This window comes from Odocoileus virginianus, chromosome 28 (assembly GCF_023699985.2).
Source record: "Odocoileus virginianus isolate 20LAN1187 ecotype Illinois chromosome 28, Ovbor_1.2, whole genome shotgun sequence".
NCBI lineage: Eukaryota > Metazoa > Chordata > Mammalia > Artiodactyla > Cervidae > Odocoileus > Odocoileus virginianus.
The window spans coordinates 23,287,660-23,301,116 of NC_069701.1; the positions used below are offsets into that span (position 1 = coordinate 23,287,660).

General features: G+C 44.2%; 1 long non-coding RNA gene across 1 annotated transcript in view; it reads right to left on the reverse strand.

Annotated features, from left to right (window-relative positions):
- LOC139031812 (uncharacterized) overlaps positions 1 to 13,457 on the reverse strand; it is a 16,184-nt gene continuing 2,727 nt past the window's right edge. Inside the window, exons 2-4 of the long non-coding RNA XR_011484331.1 lie at positions 10,186 to 10,305; positions 3,374 to 3,493; positions 1 to 1,913 (exon numbers count right to left, since the gene is read on the reverse strand). This is a non-coding gene — a long non-coding RNA (uncharacterized lncRNA). The remainder of the gene's footprint in view (positions 1,914 to 3,373; positions 3,494 to 10,185; positions 10,306 to 13,457) is intronic.

Genomic DNA, 13,457 nt, shown 5'->3' on the forward strand with positions numbered 1-13,457 from the left:
TGATTCCAATTATATGACATGCAAAATACTCAAAACTAACCCATGCTGATAGAAGAGTGGTTCCCAGCAGGGCAGGGGGTCTCTGGGGAGTGATCCAAGGGAAACGTGAGGGGCTTAGGTAATGTTTATCTTGATCTGAGTGGAGGTTATGTATATAAACACACAAATCCAAACTGCTTACAATTTACATATCTTCCTTTTGTAGGTTGTACTTCAATGAAAAACTAAATATAAATAAACAAGAAAATTAATACATGCCCATTGTAAAAAATGAATAAAGGACAAACCAATATGAAACAAAACCAAACCATCGGGATTCCCACCACTGGGAGATGTTACCACTAACATCTTAGAATGTATCCCTCCAGATCTTTTCCCAATAGCATTAATGTTTCATTAGCGTTTCCTAAGAAAGGAATTTGGGACCTAGAACCAATCATGGGAGGTGCTCATTTATTTTGGAGTCTGAATTTCTTGGACATTCTTCACTTACCCACAAAGCCCTGACACAAGTAGATTTAATCTGACTATTTTAGAAGAGCATGGAACAATTAACGGCAAATAAATGGAATTAAAATCAAATTGAATACAGCCTTTCAGGGACATGACTTAGAATTTGATTTTAAATACACTAATGAATATAAAATGAAAGCTTAGCGGTGGAAGCCTAAAGGGCTCTAAGCCTCCTGTGACCCAGGGTGCCACCTACTGCTCACAATCTGCAATAACACCCCACTACCCCATTATCCAAATACATGGCTTTCTACTTAAAAGCCTCAAAATGACACCTCCTTTTCTTGTATGAGTTTATATATCTCTCTTAAGAGCTTTCTAGATACCTTTGCTTCACTAGTGACTTGCGAAGGTCCTAGAATATCATAGTGTAATAAATATTTATTGTATGAATGAATGAAGGGATGGATAGATGGATGATCAAACAGATGGATACTCTTATGGGTCATTGTGAAATGAGAAAATAATTTCTGCTCTCCTCAGCTCACAGGAATTTTATTCTGTCTTTTAAAAAAAATGATGATTTGATACACATAATGAAATGCTTACCACAGTCAAGCTAACTAACACATCATCTCAGTTACCTTTGTGATGAAAGCACCGGAATTCTATTCTCTTAGCATATTTCCAGTATTCAACACAAAACTCTTAGAATAGGTTTCATGCCACACATTAGATCTCTATACCAACTCACCCCACATAACAACAACATTGTACCCTTTGATCAATGTCTTCTGATTTCCCCCACCTCCCACCCCCAGTAAGTACCGTTCTACTGTCTTTTCCTACATATTCAACTGTTTCAGAATCCATGTATAAGAGCCTGCAGTTTTTTTTCTCTTCTCATAGGCTTTTTTGGGAGAGCGAACAAGACGATGCTTAGAGAAGACCAGATGAATGTGAGGGATTATCAAGACGACCCAATGCCAGCGGGTGGAGGAGTCCAGCGCTGACCAGAGTGAGCTGTGAGCTTGCAGAGACAGATGCTTCATGAGAAACAGGAAACGCAAAGAAATGGGAAATGCCTTGAACCAGACACTCAACAGGCACCTGCCAGGTGTTAGCTCTTCCCTTTCCCTCCTCCTCTGTACAACTCAGCTCACAAATCCTTGAGCAGGACATGAGGAGCTAAGGATGGAGATTTGTTCTTTCCTGGGCTCACTCAGAGGGGAGGCAATGTTCTAGGTTTGTCTGCTGTCAGTTTTTGAAACAGGGCAGGGTCACTGTGCTCACAGTCTGAGCTGGCCTGTCAAAGCCCCACATCAGGAAAAGTGGTTTCTGAGCCATCACTGTCAGGCTGCCGGGTGGCGAGGTGCCCATCTGAGCGTGTCCACTCTTGACAGCCAATGCTTGACAAGCATCACGCCAGCCTTGCTTTTACATGCCACCCAGCAGGGGCTCTGCAAAAAAAAAAAAAAAAAAAGTGACCTGGTGCAGTTGAAAGAATACAGACAAGGGGTCAGAAGGCTGGGTTCAGTCAGCTACTTGCCAGGTGACCTTGAGCAAGTTAGCTTGCCCTTACTGGTATATAAGCTGTCTTTAGGACAGTGAGCAGGATAATGCCTGGAAAAACAGTATAAACTAAAGTACTGGACCCGGTTAAGGTGTGGCTATTAATGAAACCACAGATGAGCATCATGCCTGGGTGACCTGTATGAGCTCAAACAGCTGGGAGCCTCAGCTGCACTGATCTGGACCTGGCTTCTTCTAGTGGAATCCAATCCTGTTTCAGCAGCTGCATCACAATTATGGCTCGCCAATACCTACCCCCATTGGCTTTTTTAATATGGATTGCACCCCTTTGAGTATCAACTACTCCCTATTTGGGCAACTGTGTTTTCAAACTAAGTGTAGACTTCGTGTTACAGTTTGTGCTTAGTTGCTCAGCTGTGTCTGACTCTTTCGACCCTACGCATTGTAGCCAACCAGACCTCTCTATCTGTGGGATTCTCGAGACAAGGATACTGGAGCAGGTAGCCATTCGCTTCTCCAGGGGATCTTCCCAACCCAGGGATCGAACCTCAGTCTCCTGCATTGCAAGCTGACTTTTTACCATCTGAGCTACCAGGGAAGCCTACACTTACACCAGGAAAATTTAATCTTATTGCTCTCATCTGTCTATATTAATACTACCTTGGCCATCTTTCTCCCTGCTGACTTGGTGAGAATCATACATTTCAACAGTGTACAATCCATGCTTTTGTTCATTCAGTATACATTTCCTGAGCAGCTACTATTCCCTAAACACTGTTAGGAACCAGGAGATTCAGTGCGTATATCTGATGGAGGGTAGCCACAGTAGAGGCTCAGAGAGCAGGGCATGCTATTGTTCAGCAGCATGGGAAGGCCACTAACCACTCGCCTCTTCTTTTTGAACAAACCACTCGACTGTATTTTCCAGCCCTGACAATTTCTAATGCTTCTGCATTAACGACCACATCTTTCTCCCTAGGCAGATAAAGAGATGAAGTCTACTGTGAAAGGCTTCTTGTGGTTTCTTCTGCCTTCCAAGCAAAGAAACTGCAGGTTGGCAACAGCTAGCTTGCTTTTATTCATCTAACCTCATCACCCCACCCTCATCCCCTTGCCAGTACACACATCCATTCTGCAAATACCCAGACAGTTACTACGATGGACCAGCTCTGCTGGGCATTGCAGCGTTCTCCGAAATCCTGAGTTCAAAATCACACTGGGGAGCAGGTGCCTTCTCCAGGTGGGCAGATCCCCTTCCCTAGACCTTTCATCCCAGCCAAGATCAAGCTCAGAGTTTCTGCTTCTTCATACCCTGGTTTGGTACTTCCAGGCACTGTGTAAAGGTACCAAGTGAGGGAGGGAAGGAAGGAAGGGAGTTAAGGCACACCTTGTACTGTTGGTCTCTTCATTAGCAAAGCACTTTTGTGAGTAGAACTTGGACACAGAAAGAAATCCAGACTTGAGTCCCAGATCTGTGACCAAGAAACCTTGTGACATTCGTGATGGCCTGTAAAACAAGCAGAGTAGCCCAGATCTTTCAGTCCCTCCCCCAACTCTAATATTCTGATTCTTTCTATGCTAATTATGAATTCATAGGTAAACCCTCCACTCTCTTCTAAAATCTAGCTTTATAGAGGAATAAAAAAATTTTCACAAAGGCAGAAGAAAGGGAAGAGCTTCGCCAGTCTCCCTTCCAATGAAGCATCTGCTGGCAAGAAGGAGCCTGAAGAAGCTAAAAAACAAATGCTAAGAGCTATAACTTCAGAATATAAAAAATTCTTCCTTCCCTCTAATCTGATTTCTTTTAGGCTCAGCCTAATCTTGCCCAGATTCGGGCTCCATGCTGTCAAGACCAGCTTGAATTATTCATGGAGTTTCCACATTGACATGGTTTGGGAGATGTTCTTTGCAGACATATTCATCCTTTCATGTCTGCAGGAACTCTTAATAACAAGCTGTTTGGATAGGCGAGTCCCTTCACTTTCACGGGCCTCCATTTCTTCACCTGTAAACAAAGGACGCAGCTCCTCCCAGAATATCTTTGGTTCTGTGATGGCAGGTGCCTTAGCCAGGAATTCTACACACAGCTGACAACCAGCAGCAAACCATGGAGACAGGGAAAAAAAAAAAAAGGATGCCATCCGACAATTAAATGCAAAAGGAATTATGCAATTAGCAAAGGACGTTGATCACAGAACATGGGAGTCTAATTGCAGCACATGCAAATGTCTGCTAAATTAGATAAATATGGGTTTGCAGTCACTCCGGTGCACCGATTGAGTTATAAAGTTACGGAAAATATAAAAGTTAATTATGAGATGGGAGCGATAAACATAGGGTATATGTAGTAGGCTGATTAGGATTATTAACCAAGTAATCATCTCATAGCAAAAGTGGAGTGCTACAGGAGTCCCCAGGCCCATTATCAGACTAGAGTGCACCAAAGTTACCATGTGTCACAGGACATGGAAAACACACTTCATTTTTACATAGCACCAGTCACCTGAGTGAGCCCGGCACTCGGGGCTTGTTCCATTGGCCAATATGCCCTGATGCACGTTGCCAAGGTGGGCCAGGCTTCCTGCTCTGGCTCCTAAAGGTTCTCAGACTCACCTGCACCTGCTGCAAGTCATAAACCTATAAGCTCATCAAGTAGCTCTTACAAGAATGTATCTATCAGCTGGCTGAGACATTTCAGGGATGGGGCAAAGAGTCCTGGAAAGGCAGCTACAGTGAAAGTCTAGGCTCTAGAGGCAGACTGCGTGGCTTTGAATCCTGCGTCCACCACTAATTCTCTGATAAGTTGGCTCACTTTGCTGTGCCCTGGCTTCCTCATCTCTGCCAGGGGGACAATAACATCACCTATCTCTTGAGGTAATTGCAAGGATTAGAGGAGTTATGACCAATAACAGAACACTGGCTGGCACATAGCACACACTCAATAAGTACCTTGTTTCTTACTCTCTGGTTTCCCCTACTCAGTAGATCATTCATTCAACCAAGTAAGGATCCGGTGGGCAAAAGTGAAGTTGAAAGCCGCTCAGTCGTGTCTGACTCTTTGCGACCCCATGGACTATACATACAGTCCATGGATTTCTCCAGGTCAGAATTCTGGACTGGGTAGCCTTTCCCTTCTCCAGGGGATCTTCCTAACCCAGGGATCGAATCCAGGTCTCCCACACTGCAGGCAGATTCTTTACCAGCTGAGCCACAAGTGAAGCCCAAGGATACTGGAGTGGGTAGCCTATCCCTTCTCCAGGGCATCTTCCCATCCCAGGAATAGAACCAAGGTCTCCTGTGAGACACTATGCTAATGAGAATGATCATGAGGGTGGGATGGGGGGACATACACACACTGTTTCCACCCTCACATTGGGAATAGAGAGGAAACGGCACACAGATAACAGCAATGAAGCCACAGGCAGGTACAGCTGCTTTAAGTGTTATGAAAACGCTCAAGGGCACATCATTTCTGCAAGGTGACTGGGGAAAGTTTCATTGAAGACAGGCCACTTTCGGGTGGGCCATGGTGAGATTTTAACTGATGACAGGCTGGGTGGAAAGATGCATGACATTCAAGGCAAAGAATATGTTCGTGAGCAAAGATGTCAAGGTCAGAACATCAAGTCATGGCAGGAAGTGATGGATAAGACTGGCAAGGAGTTTTAAGGTCTATCGTGGCAGCGGAAGGGTGGGGAGGTCTTAATGTCAAGGCCTGAGTATCAACTTTGTCCTGTGAGCCACAAAGAATCCTTGGGATGTTTTAGATAAAACATTTTAGGACAAAGCAGCGTTAAAGGAAGATGAACCTGGCGGGGTAAGCCAAAAGGATGGAAAAACAGAAAGAATAGTGATAATGGGAGCTGACAGGCTACTGCAATAGTCCAATGTGAAGTAATGATACAAATGAAAAGAAATGCAAGCGAAGGACAAACTGACAGGACTCAGTGAACAAGAGGACATGCAGCCCACGGATAGAGAGGAGGAGATAACAGAAGGTTTTGAACTTGGGGAGCGTGGACAGAAAAGGAGGCTTGCTAGTCAAGCCAAGATTGATTTCTAGTCCCCCAGCATATTAACCAAGCAGAGCTCCACCAGTAGGAGGGAGCGTAGGGAAGTTCTGAATGCAGGTTTGAGAGGCCACATTAGAGGGTCCCTGCTCAGCTGCTTGCTAGCTGTGTTACCCTCAGCTGGGCTTCACCTCCTAGAGCTTGCCTCGTTTGCAAAATAGGGATTAAAAACAACCTCCCTCTGAGGGATGTGGTGGAGATTAAATGAGATAATGTGATGATAATGTAAAACACCTGGAAAGTGTCTGCCCCCTTGGGGACCTCTCATTACATGCTGAAAAAAAAAGGAGACCAATGTCTCAAACTAGCCAAGACAAAAATAAAAGGTCCTACATAACCCTGAAATTCTCCTCAACGTAGCTTGTTCACGTTTTGACAATTCAGAAGCTCTTTCTGGAAAGGTACCGTCACTGTGCAGGAGTCTCACGTATCCCTCCACGGACACATGGTGGGCACGGGTCAGAGTAAAGATAAACTAGCTCACTATACTGATTCTGAGCCTGAAGAAGGGAGGGCAGTGAGCACCAATCACAGATCCTGCTGATGCACTCAGACCCTGACTTTGGGTAAATTTCTTCCCTGAGAAATTTTCCATCAAGGACCTCACCATTTCCTTCTCTTGCCCCTCAGGCAAAGCCAGCTTTGACATGTTTCTCCTGATTTCCTAGGACAAAGTTTGTGGAGGTGATCCAGGGCTGCTGACCTATCCACTGGGGTGTGTGGACTTCAGAAGCCTGCTAACAAGCTGCAGGCACATGCCTGGGCTGGGGGTTGATGGTGGGAGACAGGCATGTCTGAAATGCTTGAGTTACTCTTCAAGTGCAGAAGAACAAACACCAAGGGGACCAATAAACCATCCCAGCTCTTGGAGCACTATTATTCATGCAAAAAAAAATTCAGCATGCAAAACACCAAACTGGTCCTAGCAAATGGGCCACTGGCTTTTGGAAATTCCAGACCTGAACCTTGGCCTGATCCATTTCATCACTGTGGAGCACTGCTCACAGCTGACGTCTTCCTGCAGGCTAACCTACCCTCCAGTCAAACTGCAGTTCTCTGAGACAATTTTTAAGGGTCCAGAAAGACAAAAAGACAGCAAGCTGTGCAGTGAGGGACTGACCCCAGTCTATCAGCCTTCAGAGCCTGCACTTTTTCCAGTTCCCAAAGGACGCTCAACATTAGCATAAAATTATACAACGTTGGGAGATGTAGGTAAATAAGTCCGCTCTCTCCATATCAGAGGTTACACTCTATCCAAAACTACAGTTCAGAGGAGTTGAGTGACTTGCTTAAGATCACACCATGCATGGGAGCTCCTACTCCAGAAATCAAAAAGCTCACAAGAGATTTGCTCATATTAAGACCATTTCCTTGCAATCAAATCACAATTCATGTTTCCAAGTATTTTTTACATATGTTGCTTTGCTTGGTCTCTCACGATCAGTGAAATTTAGGCCACAAACATTACCAGCCCCTTTCAGAGAAGGAATCTGAGGCTTAGAGAGGTTCAGGGGTCTACACTAGGGCACAGAGCAGAAGGAGCCACAGCCAAGGCTAGGGCCCAGTCCTTGTATTCTAATCCATTTGGCAAACTCTATGCCCAGGCCTAGGATAAGAGCCTTTAAAATGTTTGTGTGCTGGGAGCAGACAGACAGGAAAACAAAGAGCAGGAGACCCAATGTGTACTAGCAGAGCCAATAAACTAGGCAGTAAACCTTCAATGATGATGTATTTACTGATTCTAATCAGAGATAAGAGTGTGTTATCTTTGAGTATTTTTCCTCTTCCAAGTATCTTTCTCAAGCATTTCTATAAATTAAGTCCTTAAAAAAGGCCTCAAGTTCTAGGGCTTCCAACAACACTGGACGTGTGCCCCCGACACTGAGCACGGAACCTTCTTCAGGGGCAGCGGAAGAACAGGGTGGAAAGATGCAGACTCTGCTGGTAAAAAGAAACAATTTCCTGGCCAAACCATCTGGTTACTGGGAATCTCTTCCCCCAGAGTGATTAAAATCAGGAAAAAACAAGATGAAAAATGAAAAACTGAAAAATTTAAAAAAAAAATGAACATTGTTCTGCCTGGATTTGTTTGGGTTATAATAACATGTAATAATAACTGTTCAACAACTCAGATATGCAAATGATACCACTCTAATGGCAGAAAACAAAGAAAACTAAAGAGCCTCTTGATGAAGGTGAAAGAGGGGAGTGAAAAAGCTGACTTAAAACTCAACATTCAAAAAACTAAGATCAAGACATCTGGTCCTATCACTTCACGGCAAATAGATCTGGGAAAAAGTGGAAACAACGGCAGATTTTATTTTCTTGAGCTCGAAAATCACTATTGACAGTGACTGCAGCCACAAAATTAAAAGACTCTTGCTCCTTCGAAGAAAAGCTATGACCAACCTAGACAGCAGAGACATCACTTTGCCCACCAAGGTCCAGTATAATCAAAGCTATGGTTTTTCCAGTAGTCATGTATGGATGTGAGAGTTGGACCATAAAGAAGGCTGAGCACCAAAGAATTGACTCTTTTGAATTCTGGTGTTGGAGAAGACTCTTTAGAGTCCCTTGGACTGCAAGGAGATCAAGCCAGTTAATCCTAAAGGAAATCAGTCCTGAATAATCATTGGAAGGACTGATGCTGAAGCTGAAGCTCCATATTTTGGCCACCTGACATGAAGAGCCAACTCACTAGAAAAGACCCTGATGCTGGGAAAGATTAAAGGCAGGAGGAGAAGGGGACGACAGAGGATGAGATGGTTGGATGGCATCACCTACTCGATGGATATGAGTTTGAGCAAACTCCAGGAGATAGTAAAGGACAGGAAAGCCTGGTGTGCTGCAGTTCGCAAATGTTGGGTATGACTTAGTGACTGAACAACAACAACAATAATAACTATATTGAGTACTTACTGTAAAATGCTAAACATTGTGCTGAGCTCTTTAAGTAAGTACTCGATAACAGTTATCACCTCACCTAATCCTCACAACAACCCTTCAAGGTGGGTATTTTGATCCCCATTTTAGTGAGGAGGGAAAAGTGAGTTTCAGAGAGGTTAAATAATTTGCTTAAGGTCATACAGTCAATTTCACTCCAAAGTCCTAACTTGTATCCACATTGTATCCTCTCTCAAGGAAGATGACTGACTAGAAGATGCCTCTCCATTCTCCAAACCCCGAGTTTCACTAAGAAGTGGCCACGGATGGTATGTTATAGATAGGAAATAATTATCACAATGATGGTGGCTCAGCTGGTAAAGAACCTGCCCGCCAATGCAAGAGACACAAGAGATGCAGGTTTGATCCTTGGGTCAGGAAGATCCCCCTGGAGAAGGAAATGATAACCCACTCCAGTATTCTTGCCTGGAAAATCCCATGGACAGAGGATCCTAGCAGGCTACAGTCCACGGGGTCATAAAAGGTCGGACATGACTGAGCACACACACACATACATACACATATCACAATGATACCAAGATAACCAGCGTCTAAAAACTCTGATTACCAAATACCTTTCCCTTTTTTAATAAAAAGTTATGTCATTTCATATTATTCAAATTAACTTTAAAACAATTGTACATTTTTATTCCAAAGACTGAATTTGAAACAAAGCTTAGCTCTATTATTTATTGAAAGAGTTAAACTTTAAAGCTTAGTTCTATTTATAAATGCATATGTAGAACTACTTATTTTGTGGGCACATTCATATGCAATTACTCCAGCCAATTTCCATACTGAAAAATATTGTGAGATTTTATTGAGCATTTGCAATTAAAGCTGAGAAGACAGCTATGCACTAAGTATTTTGTCAACAAAATTAATTATGTACATTCTATCCAATCTCTGTACTATATGATGAAGCAGTGGTAGTGAGCCATTAAACCATAATATGTTGGGGTACTGGGGTATATTAGGTCAAGTAAGAGCCTAAAAACCATGACTTGAGGGGAATTCACAAGTGCCAGTGAGTTAGAAGAAATGTGTAAGGGGAAGAAGTAGGTTGTTAGAGGGCTTGGTGACTGCCTGTAACAGTGCAGGAGATGCCCCCAGCCCAACTTGGCCTGTCTTCCTGGCTCCCATCTCCAAGACTTGGCAAACAAGAGCAAGCCAAGATTTAACTAACCCACTTAAACTTGACCTCAGTGACCATTCCAGGAGAAATCGGGCTGCCTCCAGAAACTCTGGAACAGCAGGCTGAAAGCCTCAGAAAAGCAGACAAGCTGTCCAGGTGAAGTCTGTGTCCCTGGAAAAGACAGAGAGAGAAAGAGAAAGGACGGTGTTAAGTGAAAGGTTCGTTTTGTTGCTGTGATCCGAGGGCAAGCACTGGGTCCTAGAGCAGGTGCTCAGCATGGCCCCCTAGGCTCAGAGCAAGAGACCTATACACGTGAGCTGAAAGAAAGAAAAATCAGAACTTGGGTTCCTAAGGAAGAAAAATACCTACAGAAAACTTAAAAAAAAAAAAAAGTACTATAGAGGTAGGACACAGAAAAAGAGACATTTGGTAACTGAGGGGTGACAGGGAAGTCTCACATTTACAGGAAAAAAAAAGAAAAAAAAAAGGTGATAGTAGTAATAATAAGAGCAGCTAACACTTTGTGCCAAACACTGTTTTACTACTTGACTATAAATTCCAGTAGGACAAGGACTTTGCCTCTTTCACTCACCTATATACACCAAGTACCTACGTCAGGGCTTGGAGCCATAATAGGCATTCAGGATACTTTGCTTTAGTGAATGAACAGATAAAACAGAAGTCATGCGGAGGGAGGGGAGGTGGAAATAGCATTTAGCTAAAAGTAAAAAAATAATAAGAAGAATTAAAGGATGATGATTATGAGTTCATTTTTTTCTAACATTATTGAGCACCAAGTTAAGTGCCAGGTATTGAACTTGACCCTGAAGATAGAGATTAAGACAAGGTATATTCTGGGCTTGGTGAGATGGCGCTTATTCAATCAACCAACACTTATGAAGTCTCTGCTCTGGGCCAGGCATCCAGCTGAGCACTGGGGGGACAGAGATGTAAGGAAGGTCCTCTCCCTGCCATTCGGGAGCTCACAGTGGTGTGGGCGGGGTGTGTGTAACAGAGACGCACACACAGGGTTATGGTCAGGATGGGGTGTGAGGAGCCTACCTAAAAGGGGCCAGCACAGCTACCCTTCCCTACCAGACCGCAAGCGAAGGGTAGCCACTGCTCATCAGGGAGGTTATGGGATTCTTCCATTGACTGGCACTTTTTCATGTAATAATTCCTGCCCCTACTCCCAGGAATCAGCATATATTTCCAATAGTCTGGAACCTGGAAAATGGGCTCTTCCAATCCCGAAGAAGTGCTAAACATAAAGACCCTCAGCTTTACGACTATTTTAAGATCAGATGATACAGTAAGGGGGCTTCCCCGGTGGCTCAGCAGTAGAGAATCCGCCTGCTAATGCAGGAGACATGGGCTCAATTCCCAGGTGGGGAAGATCCCTTGGAGGAGAAAATGGCAACCTACCCCAATATCCTTGCTGGAGAATCCCATGGACAGAGCAGCCTGGCGGGCTACAGTTCATAGGGTCACACAGAGTCAGACAGGACTGAAGAGACCACGCACGCACGCACATGATGCAGTAAGGCAATGAGGACAGAACTCGGACTCCAGTTCTATAAAAATGGCCCTTGGTATTTTGTGTTGTTATTCCCAAAGCATTGTAAAAATTTAGGTGCAATAATGGCTCAATAAATGGCAGCAACTGTTGCTGCAGCAGCTGAATCTAGAATTGCAAATACCCTTCCAGGGCTCAAAGTTGAGTGGAGTTCCACGCAGGAAGTCACAGGAGAGTTGGAACCAACCTCACACACAGCCCCGCCAGCTCTGATCAATTCTGGCTCCACCCCGTGGTCAGCATAAGTCAGCTCCAAGCTCTCCCGCCCTCTCCTGCATCCCTTGCTAAATCAACCCTCCTTAAACTCTGCCCAAAGTGAACGCAGCACCCTTCATTTTCAGGAAGAGCAACCAACTAGTTAAAAAGCCCAGGGAGGGCTGAGATTTGCTTGGGAGCAGCTGCCATCCAACCCAGCACATGGGGATTTGTGCAACTGAAAAGCTGTAGACAGCTGTTTTGCAGAGCCTGTGCCACCATGTGCTGCAGAAAAGCACAAGCCCGAACTGCCCCCCACTGGGTCAGGAAGTAGAGCTGGTGACCCCACTGGGTCAGGAAGTAGAGCTGGTGATAGAAGCACGTGGGAGTGGAGGCAGTGAGAGAGCAAGGAGGAAGTCCTAGGATCCCACTGGCTAGAGCAACCTTTTTCTTAGCCCCTGCCTGCCCCAGTGAACAGGGAAGAGCTTGTTCTTTTCACACTCTCTGTGTGAGGCTCTGGTGATAATGAAAAGGGGTATGATTCCAAATCCCCAATGTTACTTTTGAATCTAGACACGTCAGGTGATCCCCAGCTTTCCCCCTTACTGCAGATCTCTTTTTTACATCGTTTAATGCTGAATGTGTTACATAACATCTCACCCTCCAAGTTATACTAGCATAATGGTGGCAGCAGAAAATCGAAAGTCAGGCCTTGTTCAGCGAGACACAGATTACACAACATGGTAAACAAAAGACCAGAAACAAATGCACAAATAGTCCCTTGGACTACATAACTGGAAAACACAACTGATGGTAACACAAAAAAAAAACATTTCAAATCTGTCCCTTCAACCTTTCTTCATGGTTGTGCAGTAAACATCAGTTTTCAACAGTCTTGTATCTTTCCTTTCCATTCAGGCTGAATTTCAAATCAGACACATGATACAGTGTTGAGTAAAATTGTTTCAGCTTGGTTTCTTTTTTCATTCCCTTTCAACCCATAAAGGAGTTACTAAAACTTTAAAACTACATCTTTTTCCTCTTAACAGGGTCACTTTCCATCCTAGTCGGCTTCCCTGATGGCTCAGTTGATAAAGAATCCTCCTGCAATACAGAAGACCCTAGTTCGATTCCTGGGTTGGGAAGATCCCCTGGAGAAGGGATAGGCTACCCACACCCGTATTCTTGGGCTTCCCTTGTGACTCAGCTGGTAAAGAATCTGCCTGCAATGCGGGAGGCCTGGGTTTGATCCCTGGATTGGGAAGGTCCCCTGGAGAAGGGAAAGGCTACCCACTCCAGAATTCTGGCCTGGAGAATTCCATGGACTGTATAGTCAATGGGTCTCAAAGAGTTGGACACGACTGAGCGACTTTCACTTTTCTCACTTTCTATCCTAGTCGGTGAGCTGGGTTGCATTTGGCATACTTCAGTAAGACAACTGTCATTCAAACAAGGATTACAGACCCCATTTTTTCTATATTTTGTTATGTTAGAGGAAGGGTTATGTGGTTACAAGAGTGGTCTAAGCTGTCACCAGCATTGCTTTTTTAGG